Genomic DNA, 12,525 nt, shown 5'->3' with positions numbered 1-12,525 from the left:
GATCATTATTTCCCATGTGGGGGCGAGCACTCTGATTGGCTGCCAGCAACATCAGAAACTGACTTAGGGCTGATTACTGCCAATACAGCAGGTGTGAGGCAGCCGTCAAGGTGGCAGCCTCACCCCCGTCGTATTACAACGTTTCTGCCGGTCAGCCTGGTGAAAACAGTGCGGCGGCATTGGCCTTGGCTCCCTTCACAAGCACAGCAGACTCTGCACATTCGGAGGGTGCTGGCAATGGGTCCCTGCACTGCCCACATCATGTTCGTGGCAGTGCAGGGGGCTTCCTGTTGCCCCCAGCACTGCCTTTCGACCAGCCTTTCCATGGCCGTGCAACCGCCATGGAAAGGGTGGCGGAAAGGGAAGTCATGATCAGCACGTTGGTGCTGAACTCGGCACCGCCGTGGCTGATCATGACTTTGACCACCACCAACCCATTGGGATTCCTGATCCCGGCATAGGTGGCGGTCTCCTAGTGGTTCGACTGCCAGGATCTTAATCTGGTAGTCGGACTGCCAGAAGTGCAGTTGTCTGTCCACCACCACGAATTTGACAGTCCTCTGACCACCAAATTCGTAATCTGGCCATTAGTCCACCGCCCTCAAGTAAAAAATTAAAAGTAATACAAGGGGGCAGGGTAGGGTTAAAGGAGACTAACAAGGCTCAGTACGTGGATGGGCACATGCCCCCCTCTCCCCTTTAATTTTCAAAAAGGCCCTGAGGGATGAAGTCCACAGGGCCCTAATGCGTTCAGGAGGAGGGCCACGTGTTCCCCTTTCCCAGGCCCTGCAGCTAACCGGCTGTGCGCTGCATTGGTTGGGGAGTTATAGGTGGTTTGATTATTGTATAGTAATTAAAATTACTTTTCATAAAAAAACATAGAAATTCACTGAAAAAACAAAGATTACAGGTACGTTATAGCTAGGAAATAGAATTTAAAAACACATAGAAATTCACTCAAAAAACTAAAGATTACAGGGACATCATAGTTAGGTTTTGAATTTACTCATACAAAACCTTACAGATTCAGCACCCTTGCCATGCACTGCTAATTACCCCAGATATTACAGCAATCATGGTATTTTTTATATTTTCATTAAAAATATTAATGAACCATTAGCAGTCAAATTAATAAAGAAAAATCTGTGCATGAGGTCTCCCTGAAGGGAGCGCCATTCTTATATCCTCTACAGGTGCTTCTGGAGTAAAAGACAGGCTTCTGTTCTGGATGGTCTGTATAGATGCCCTTGGAGAGAAAGAGAGGCTTATGTGCTTGATGGTCTGTATAGGTTTCTCTGAAGTGAAAGCCAGGTTTATGTCCAGTAAATTCTCCTCTGGTGTCCCTGGTGCTCCTGGAGAGAGAGACTGGCTTTACAGGTGCCTCTGGACTGAGAGACAGGCATGTATTCTAAATGATTGTTACATGTGCCTCTGGAGCAAAATAGAGGCTTATACCTCCGCGGGTGTCTCTGATGTCCTTGGAGGGAGAGGCTGACTTATGTCCTGTACAGGGATCTCTAGAGTGAATGACGGTCTTGTGTGCTGGGTGGTGTCTACACATGTTTTTGGAATAAAAGGCAGGATTATGTCTGGGAAAGACTCCTCAATGTCTCTGGAGCGAGAGGCAGGCTTATGTCTGTGATATCCTCTTCAGGAACCTTTGAAGACTGACACACTCTAATATTGGGGTACACAAAGTGTGGGAATAAAGACAACATGATCCATTCTATATTTTAAGAGGGTTTATTTCCAGGAAACATAACCCACAGCAGCGGACAGTACTGAACCGTACCAGAGTCAGCCTCATCTGATCTGCTGAGAAGCTAGAACTTACAATAATATTCTAAAGGACAAATCTACAGTAAATATCAAATCAAAACAGAATAAATAAAGTTACAAAGTAAAAACACTATTACATATATTTCTCTTAACAAAACATAAACAGAGTTCATGTAATATCATAATCAAGTAATTTGTCAGGTAAATTGACCTTGCGTGTACTACATGTAAAATGACTCAGTTCATGTAATTCTGCACATTCAGGGAAACATCAGCTTGAGACTTGCTAATGTGTAAAAGTGCTGTCCAAACCTGGATCAGAATTCTTACTTTCACCAGATGAACCGATATTCAGATGACTAGAATCATTAAATCATAGTCATCAAATGTGGAATCCATGGCACTAGTCCGGATTTTCCTGTAAATCTCTTGCAAGTTGGAAATAGCTACAAGGTGACTCTTATTCCACCAACCCTCAACACATCACCCTTACCCACTCTAGCACTTTTCACAAAAGAAGTAAGATTTTTATAGTATGTTTTTTAATGATAACACCATCAACAGTTTAAAAATCCACATCTTTCACATTCCCTTTGTCATGAAACATTTACTTCTGTTTGGGTTGTTCATTATTAACTCGTTCATGCAAATTACTCATGTCAATAACCAAAGTTGTGTTGAGACAGCTTGGAGACAAGCATTAGAAAAATGTTTGGCCTTGGGATCTGTACCCTTCAACAACTTTAAAGGTGAAACGCCTATGGTAGAATGAGGTGAAGTGCCATTCAATCCTGCAGACATTGCAGTCCGCACTCCTTCTTTAAGTATGCATTTTGCCTTTTCAACTAATCCATTTTATGAAAGGCTATAAAGAGCAACACAAGGATGCTTAGTATCATGCTTACACAAAAAACTTTAATTTAATTGGAAATAAAATATGTACTATTGTCAATAACAAAAACATTTGTAGAAACCCCAAATAAAATACACTCCTCAAAAACTAAACAACATTGCTGGTGTTAATTTCTATTAATACAACTAAACATTTCTTGTCATAGGACGTAAATGAAACGGACCAGAAAAACCTAATGCCACTTTGTCCCAGGATTCATTTGATAGAGTTGAAGGATACAAAGGTGTCCCACAGTTTTCCAATGCTTACCAGACACAACACACTGCGGACAAGCATCAGTATAACTTCTCACTTATGTGTCCATTGGAGGCCACCAATTAAACTTCCTCAGAGTCTTACAAGTTCCCGATATGCCTAAAATTTCTTCATGGGCTAACCCAATCAGTCTCACAGGAAGTCACACAGGTAGTATAAAGTTACCATTTCTCACACAAATGTCATTCCTGCAATACAGTATATCTGAAACCTGACTAAATGCGTTGAGATCAGCAACAAGACTCTTAGACTGAGGCCTTCCTTCCCTAATGTACTTAAAACACACTGCAGAACAGAATACTGTGAAGTGGCTTTCACCAGTTCTTCCTCAGATATTAAACTTCCATCTCCATTAATAGAGTACACTACAGCTATCATTGATGTCATCCAAAAAATTAGTAGGAGAAAGAGGCAAACATGAAAGACAATCAACTAAGAAATTCTTTCATCCTTGGACATATTTGATAGTCATATCATATTTCTGAAGCTAGAACAGACGCCTTACCAAGAGTGACAAAGTTTTTTGAAGCCCATTAACGCCTCAATAAATACACCAGAGGTTTATGATAAAGGTAAACATCAAATGAGATACCCAATATGTTTGTTTTAAACATTTGAACATCCCACATATAGGCTAGAGCTAATTTTTCAATAGGGCTATACTTAGTCTCAGCATCTTTGAGCGCTCTGGAGGCAAATGCAGCAGTAGTGTCTTTACCATTAACTAACTGTTCATCCATTTCATACTAGCATGAACTATTAAGAAACATCTACTCTCAGAATCCAATGCAGGTGCGTTCACAACCAATGCATTCACCTCTTCAAAAGTGGCATGAATTTCTGATGTCCGGTTAAATGTAACCCCTTTCTTAAGTGGAGAACTTAAAGGTTGTACTACCAGTGCATAACCAGGAACAAAACAAGAACAAGCATAGTACTTGTACATAGTACTCGTAAAAATGAACGGAATGAATCTTTGTCAGCAGGTGGCGGTACCTTCAGAATTGTCTCTTTTTTGTGAAACTTTGGCCTGACACCATCAACTGAAATGGAGTGAACTAAGCATTCAACTGTTTGGATGAAAAGCCTCACTTCTCCGGCTTCACTGTCATCTACCATCACTCAATATGTTTTTACATGTTCAAGAGCTAATAAATATTCATTTCTATCTTTAGTAAATATTAGTATATTGTCCTAGAATGGCTGTACACTGGAAAGATCACTAAATAATGTCTCTATCATCTTCTGAAAGACTCTTGCTGCTGATGTCAGCTCAAACGGCATCCTTAAGTACTTAAAAGCACCTAAAGGCATCACAAAAGTTGTAAGGTCTTGTGCTTCCTAAGCCAATACAGTCTGATAGTAGGTAGAATGTGAATCAGTAAAACAAAAGTGCCTGTCCTCCCCAATATTTGCAAGCAGTTCATGACTATGCGGCAGCCGGTGACAGTCCACCACATTTGTTTGATACAAGGAGAGTAAATCAATACATAAACGCAGATCACCAGAATATTTCTTTGCCAAAACAGCCAAAGAAGAAACCCATTCTGATGAATCTGTATGTTTGATTGCACCCTCTGCACAAAGTTTATCAAGTGAGACTTTCAGGTCCTTCATCACAGTGAGGGGAATGGCCTTTTCTTGGGCTTTACTTTGCTATAACTGGAATGGCACCCTGCTTTAGCTTACTAGAGTATTCAAATCCATTTTTATACCCATTTTGTTAGTTAAAAACCTTAGGGAATTTAGAGATGAGGGATTGAACTAAGTTCTAATATCTTGGTCACCGAAGGGTTGACATAATTTTCTTTTAAAACAAACTCTGTGGACCAATACTTAAAAAATGATGTCAGCTATAAAAGTAATAGGTACTCCAGAGTCTGCCATTACTTGTAGCCTGACACAAAGACCCCTTGAATTTGCAATCACCTGAAATATTTCCAAAATGGTCAACTGTCAACATTACAATTCTAAATTCATTCACACATTCTTGTACATTAACACTGCTGTACATCAACACTGCAAATTTTCATATTGCTCTTCGGATCACTGCTAAACCTTGTGTTACCTCCTTGCATACGACAAACTGATTGAAAATGTCCCATTTGTTGTGCAATAGTTGCACTCATACTTAAGGCAGGACACAATGGAATGCTACTATGATGTTTCTTTGGGCCACATCAATAGCAACAAGATTGCCCAATGCTGGATTTGTTCAATTTAGTGTTCACTGCACAAAGAGGGTTTTCATCAATCATTTAAGCAACAGGTGAATAACCCTCCTTGGTAGACAAAGTTTGTGGAGAAAGAATGTATCCCTCTATACTCTTCACTATGTTGAGAACTCCTGACAGGGAAGGATTTCAGCAAGTCAGCAATCTTTCTTGAGTCTTTTTGAGAAACAGTTGAATACAAAGTGGTCTTGAATGCATGTTTCAACATTATTTTCTAACGTGTTGCGGCAAGTCCGCGTAACAAACGTCATTTCTCAATAGACTCATCAATGTTTTGTTTGCATTTAAATAAACTTTGCCTTTTTAAAAGCACACTAGTTTCTTCTGATTACTGCCTCCGTATTCTTTGCTTAGCTTCAAGATAGGTATCCCAATCCACATCTTTACTGGTAGGAGTTTCCAGTTGGGGAGGTTGTCCAGAAAGCTCTCTGCCCAGCTAAACCTAAATGATTGAACAAAAGCGCTCATTTCCTCACTGGATCATATCTCATGCATTAATAGGAGTTAATAAGTTCTCAAAAACGTTAAGCTAATGTTTCCATTTTATATCTGCTGTTGTTTCTTTGAAGAAAAGGCTTGGTAAGACCACATTTTAACTGGGAGAAATGATTAAAGAGCTGGAAGTGCTGTTGCCTTCACAGGAACAGCGCCCCCTTCGTGCACTACTATTCCGTCTCAAACTGAGGTTCATGTTAACCCTGTTGTGAAGATGGTATTCTTAGTGTGAGAAAGACGCTTCACTACTTATGGTAAATTAGTTACATTTATTCTTAATCAAAGCCATGTTTGTCTTCATGCATTATGGCCCATCCTTGTCAAATGGTGTACATCCAATATATAAATAAATGCTTTAAACTCCTGATGCATTTCGAGCCAAAATCCTTCTTCAGGGGATATGGTAATCTACAAAACAAGCAATGTGAATAAAAAACAGAAATGGAGTCCCTGGGTAACTCAATACTTTAAAATTAGAGTGACGTGCCACGTTCAACTATAGGTCACCCATTGAGTGTCTCAATGAAGTTAATGTGAGAAAAAAATGTGTGAAAAGACCAGAATGAAAATAAAAAAATGTTAAGATTAATGACATTAAGAGATAAAACTAGGTTCCAAATGCCACTGTGCTCGCTATATCAATCAGTGTGTAAGACTGTGAAGGTTCAAAATGTGGTGCCAAACAAGACTGAGTCTCAATCGGCTACATATCCCAGCGGTCTCAACGATCACTTGAATGATGGCCAACATGCACCTGATATCAAATACAGTGCCGTACATCATGCTTGTCCGGTGTCAAACTGTTCCACAAAAGGATCTTGTAGCATGCATTCACCTAAATAGTCACACATGCTGCTGCATGTCACCAATGGCATCTGTGATCACTGCCAAGATGCTGCTGAATAAATGTCCAAGAGCATTGAAGTAAAAAGAAGTCTGTGCTAAATGTGAAATCAGTAAGGAACTAAATGTGAAATCAGTAAGGAACCAATGGTGCCATGTCGGTAAATATGGTGAATCTAAATGTAAATGCCCAAATTTTTATTATTCGCTTCTAAATGAATTGTGTGTGTTCAATTACCATGGAACTCACGGTCAAATAAATACCTGTGTTGCAAACTAAACTCATTAACGTATATTGCTCAGGATGAGTTTAAACGATGCACGAAACACCACATAACCGATGTGCATTGGGTATGTAAATCCAGAATCATAATGAACTGGGTAAATCATAATGATGTGCATGCAACACTTGAAACAGCGCTAGGATGTAATGATGCTCCTATATGACAGCCAAGGATTAAAAAACGAGAGAAACAGAGAAAAAATCAAGAAATCAGAAAGAAACAAGAAAAAAGAGAAAAAGAAAATAATCAAAATAGAGTAATGCAAATTAATGAATCAGTAAACATCAAGCGAATTGTATAAGGTTCAAAGTTACAAAAACAGCTAAATTCCAATTGGTCATTGAGCCCTCTGGGTGCAAGAGTATTGAGTCTTCTTATCCAGTAGATTTCTCTGCAATAATCTCTTTATGTGGTCAATCCCTTCCCTGGCCTGCATTGTCTCTAACACAGTGAATCTTAATTGACAAAGACTATGTCCTGACTTTTCATTCTTGGTGTATATGTTGCTATTGTGCTCAGTTATTCTCATTTTTATCTTGTGTTCTGTCTTCCCTAGGCATGCTAAACCGCATGGACATTTCAACAAAGAATCATGTTCTTGGAATCACATGTACCGTTAACGTGAAGTTTAATTTTCATTCCTTTTCGGGGATAGGTGATGAAAACATCTTTAATGATGTTATTGCAATTTCCACAATTTAAACATGCTACGGTCCCTTCGAAAGTGTTGCTATCATACTGCTTCTTTGGTTGTTCTAGAAGCTTTTTCAGGTTCCAGGACCTCTCAGAAGCAAAAGGGGAAGTTGATTGAAAATTCCATGGAAGGCCTCTTCAGTTTGGAGCATAGGCCAGTGTTTCAATATCATCTTCTTAAGGCTGGTGCTCCTGGTAGAGTATTTTGAAACATACACCATTCTAGCTGTTTGACTGGCGCTTTTTTGGGGGGTCAGGAGTTCTGCTCTGTTTTTGGGATTAGCTTGTTCAACTGCACTTTCAATTACTGTCTCTAGATAACCCCGTTGTGTAAACCTATTCACTACCTGGGTTTTAGCAATTATTAAAGTACATGAGAAACAAAGAAGTCGTCTATAAAATAAATGCTTACTTTAATTTCTCTTGTGTCCTTCAATAATGCTGAGAACAAATTGTGAGAATCGCATGTACACGATGGCATGAAGACAGTGCTAAACTGATACATGTGGAAGCATTTTCTTACAACTTAAAGTGGCCGCTGACGCCAATGTGTGGAGGAAATTAGCCTAATACCCCCAATTCAATTGCGCATTCAAGTGTGAGGCAGCGTATGAGGTCAGGTAGAAAGGCGAATGGAGCACGATCACTTTAGTTTTTGAATGTGTCCAAAATTCCAATGCACATGCATGCGTCAAGTAGCTTGTGACATGAGCAAAATTCACTTAAAGCAGGAAAAAAATAATGCATGGAGTGTGATTGTCACTCCTCTTGACTCAGCCACTTGTGCACAATCAATGCAAGTCGAAGCTACCTATTATTTGAAATAGGTGAAAGTTACCAGCTGGCAAGAGTTCACCCTCCATGCTCATGGGTCCAGCAGTTCTTCTCCTATGGGTTTCCTCCTCTCTTCCATAAACCTCACTTTCTTATGCCACACTCCTCCATCAGTAGCCCCACACCAAAAATAGCTACTGTCTACCCCACTCCTGGTGCCAAATGTGGAACTGTGGTAGACAAAGTGTTGAAATATAGACAACAGGATCTAGGAAACACGACCCATAACAGCGGACAGATCTGGACCGATCCAGAGTCATACTCATCTGATCTGCTTAGAGCCTAGAACTTGCAATAACATTCCAAAGAGAAGTGTACAGTGCAGTGGTTAATCTGTAAATATAAATGTGCCAGTGCCCAAAGCTCTTCTCTGAAACATGCAGCAGCTGCATTTAAATGTGCGACCACACAATACTGAGGCAGCATAATCCTAACATCATCTCAGACCTCTTTAATCTATTTACAGGAACTCCCTGCCCCTTGAGCTCACTCTTGCAACTTTCTGCTTTCTCCCTTTGTGACACTTTCCCGTCTTTCTCTGTTCTGTCTTTCCTATATATGTCTTTTGCTCGCAGTAATTGCGCAATGCAGAAAAATAAGTTCCGCCCTCAAAAATATATGCTGGTCCCCCCCACCAGCAACCACCGGCTCATATTAATCACTGATACCGTGAATATCAAATCAAAATTGCATAATTAAGGTAAGAAAGTAACACCACTGTTACACGCACCCATATGTCTTGGGTGGGCTATGCAGGTGCCTTTGGAGTGAAATACAAAACAGTATCTTGAATGAACTCTTCACATGACTCTGCAGTAGAAGGCTGGCATATGTCCTGAATGGTCTGTATATGAGCCCCTGGAGCAAAAGACAGGATTATGTCATAATTGGCCTCTTCATGTGACTTTGGAGTAGGAGTCTGGCTGTGCAGCAGTCTTGGAACCACCCTACTGGTGCTAAGCCCCATCCCCTCAATTTTATACTGTGCTCTGCCACACTGCTGGTGCTCAGGTCTCCGTGAGAACCAGCTGTGCCCTAAATGGCTTCTTCACTTTCCTTCCCTGTGACAGTCAGGCACTTATCAAATCATGTTTCTTCAGGACAGGTGCATCATCAGAGTCTGAATGTATGAACGTGGGAGCAGGAATGCCAGTCCTGAAATGTCACACCCACAATTTGTTCCGTGCCCTGTACTAGCATTGAGGCACAGATGTCAATAAGCCATGGCTCTTGTTCTTGAAACATCTGCATGCGGAGAATTAAGATCTAGGAGCCGCTTTCAGGAGTGGTTCCTGGCAAAACCACAAGAAGTCCAATGGCTGCCATAGAAAAATGGGTCTCAGCAGAAATGTAAAGAAGTCACCACGAAAAGTTGTTATCGTTCTCCAACACCTCTCAAAGAATTCTATGTGGGAAGAAAGCTCAGAAACAGCATGACATCTTAGAGATTCTCACCAGCATCTTGTGAGTTTTCAATGGGGGAGCTCATGCAAGTTTGCCATGGCGACAGATGTCAAGAGCCAGCCTGCATGATTCTGAGAGAGAATGAACTGGCTGTAGTGTATGAGTTAATTACATTTTGGGCATAACTCTAAGTGTTCATAGGAGTTTAGGAGCTGGAGTGGGCCAATCATGTAATCTGTGAATGAAGGAATCTTTATTTTTTAAGACTACTTAAAATCATCACAGTCAATTAATACCAAATGCTGCTAAAATAGATACATGGCAGAAAATCCCATATTCTAAAGGCAGCACCTTTGCCTGATCCCTATCCACTGTAAGGCTCTATATCTCCTGCGCTGGACAAGTGAGCTTGCTATAATAAAGTGTGCTAGGGATTTAATTAGTGAGAGCACCAATTACATAAAATAAACACCAGCCCCTTTCTTTTTATAATTATGCTTTAAAATAACTCACAATAAATGAAATCTGTTTATAGATCATTTTAATTTAGATAACTTCTTTTCTATTTTAATAAAAAGAGAAAATGTTATATGACATTGCAAAGATTGTTGTGTTTTGGTAAACTAATAATTGTCTTCATTTCCTTTTCCCTTTGAAGTGACCCTTCTCCATGCTACTGCATTGGACCCAGGGTTGGACTGGCCTAAAAGGCAAACAGGCAGTGCCTGATGGCAGTATGTGGTCTGATTTTTAGTTGTTTGTGGACCTGTTTTATGGCCTGCTGGCCTGGTTTCTACTATTGATTTGCGTGATATTAAAACAAACATTGCATGCAGCAAGCTCAAAATCCACGCTGTCTTCCACACCTTGCAAAAGACTTATGTAGACTGTCTTTACAAGTTCAAAACTGCACCAATTTCAAAACATGGGCCAGCTTTCTAATTCACTAATAGGAGTCGCTTTTATTTTGGCACCATAGCCTATTTTGTGCCCCAGTCTGACCCTGCTGGGACCTTGGATTTCTGAAGTCATGTATTTAGGGTTGTAGTACCACCTCCTGTTTATGGGGGCTGCTGAGCAAAAAAAACAATAAACACACATGATGAAACACAAGTCTTCAAAAGATCAATGTTTAAAAAGTCAACATTACCTTATGCTTACTTGGGTTCCAGAGTGAATTCAAGTAACCCACAGCATGAGTGTGTTATCACATCAAAGTCCTCTCAAGGATAGTAACACAAACTTCCCCCACACACAAGCACACAGTAAAGTAGCATATTTTATTGGAATGGGCTTCTGCTCTTGTTAATCATATACACCACACTTAGTTAACTGTCAGCCATCATATTTCATCTATTATTAAATAAGTGTACCAGCAGTACATAATCGTTTCAAAAGCATGTAGCCAAGTTAAGTATAAATAGTTGTAAATTAACAAGGTAGAATGTCAATTTGAAGCAATTTAATCAGGTCACCCGTGAAAAAACTTTATTATTTTGGCTTTATTAATTAATGTTTTGTTCTCAATAAAAACCCCTGGTGAGGATGAGGCAGTAAATGCTAGTGAGGACCCTACAAATAGGTGAAATGGGAGAAAATTAGAATTCTGTTAAATATCGAACCTTAAAAAGACAATAAATATTAGCATGTGCTCACTATATTTACTAATCATTTCATTTATTGGAATAGTTGCTTTTCAATATCTATAATTTGCGAAATATATAATCTGATGCACCATCTTTTTGTCATTAGGGGTCAGATGAACACATTTGTTTTGCTGTTGGAATCCCTCCAATTCTCAAAATCAAAGAATTTGCAACCATAAAATTGTATTTTTCACTGACCAAAAGCATTTTACAGAGTCAGAAAAGTCAGTCCGAATCACAAAAGTGGACTTGTGGCCAAATCTATGAGACGGACCTCCGCTTCTATTTGTGGTTTGCAATGAGATGTATCAATGGTTTGTGACCACAGTTGCAGACCATTGACTAATTAACACCTCAAAGGAGAGCTAACCCATTTGCATAAAATACTTTTTGAGTTCTGTTTTAAGGCACTTCTTTTGGCCTTGAGGTCCTAAATGTGTAACCGTGTGCTGGGTTCGTATTTTTGGGTTTTCGTGGTGGTATTACAAGTGCAAACATGTTTTCTTAGAATTATGTCTAACTGTGCTAGTAGATCAATTGTTAGTGAGGCCAGGGCCTGTTGCAGGGTGTGAATGGAGTATTTTTAAAGTTCTGGACTTGATTGTTAAAATTCTGGATTATCTCTTTTGTGCCTTTTTAAGGAGCCATGTTCAATCTACTATAATGAGAAAGGTAGTGGGGCTGAGAGAGATAGAGTGAATTGCTGAGAGGATGCTGTGCAGTTGAGTTTGGTGCATTTACACTAATTCAGCCATTAGGATGACCTTACAGCTCTAAGGTACCTTCTGTCCCTGATTTTGAAGATTCTGTTGCAGATCATATTATTTTTTGGTTTAAAAGCTATAAAACCAGTAGTGAGTTATGTTTTTTGTTTGAATGAAGAATAGATGTTAAATAGGGAGATATTTCGGAATTTTGTGCAAGTGACTCTGCCAGGGTCTGTCTGAATTAGCTGGATAAAGTGCTGTTGTTGAATTTCCTCTGAGAATGGTGGATTACTTTTAAAGTAAACTTTATATGTCATTTGGAAGATATTATCCAGAATATCAGCAGGACTGTTTTGTGATTTGTAAAGAGTTCAGTTAAAAATTATCTACCCCCATAGTCTTCTAGTTGATTAACACTTAGCGAAAACCATTTATGGC

This window comes from Pleurodeles waltl, chromosome 12 (assembly GCF_031143425.1).
Source record: "Pleurodeles waltl isolate 20211129_DDA chromosome 12, aPleWal1.hap1.20221129, whole genome shotgun sequence".
Lineage (NCBI taxonomy): Eukaryota > Metazoa > Chordata > Amphibia > Caudata > Salamandridae > Pleurodeles > Pleurodeles waltl.
This window is presented reverse-complemented; position numbering follows the sequence as displayed.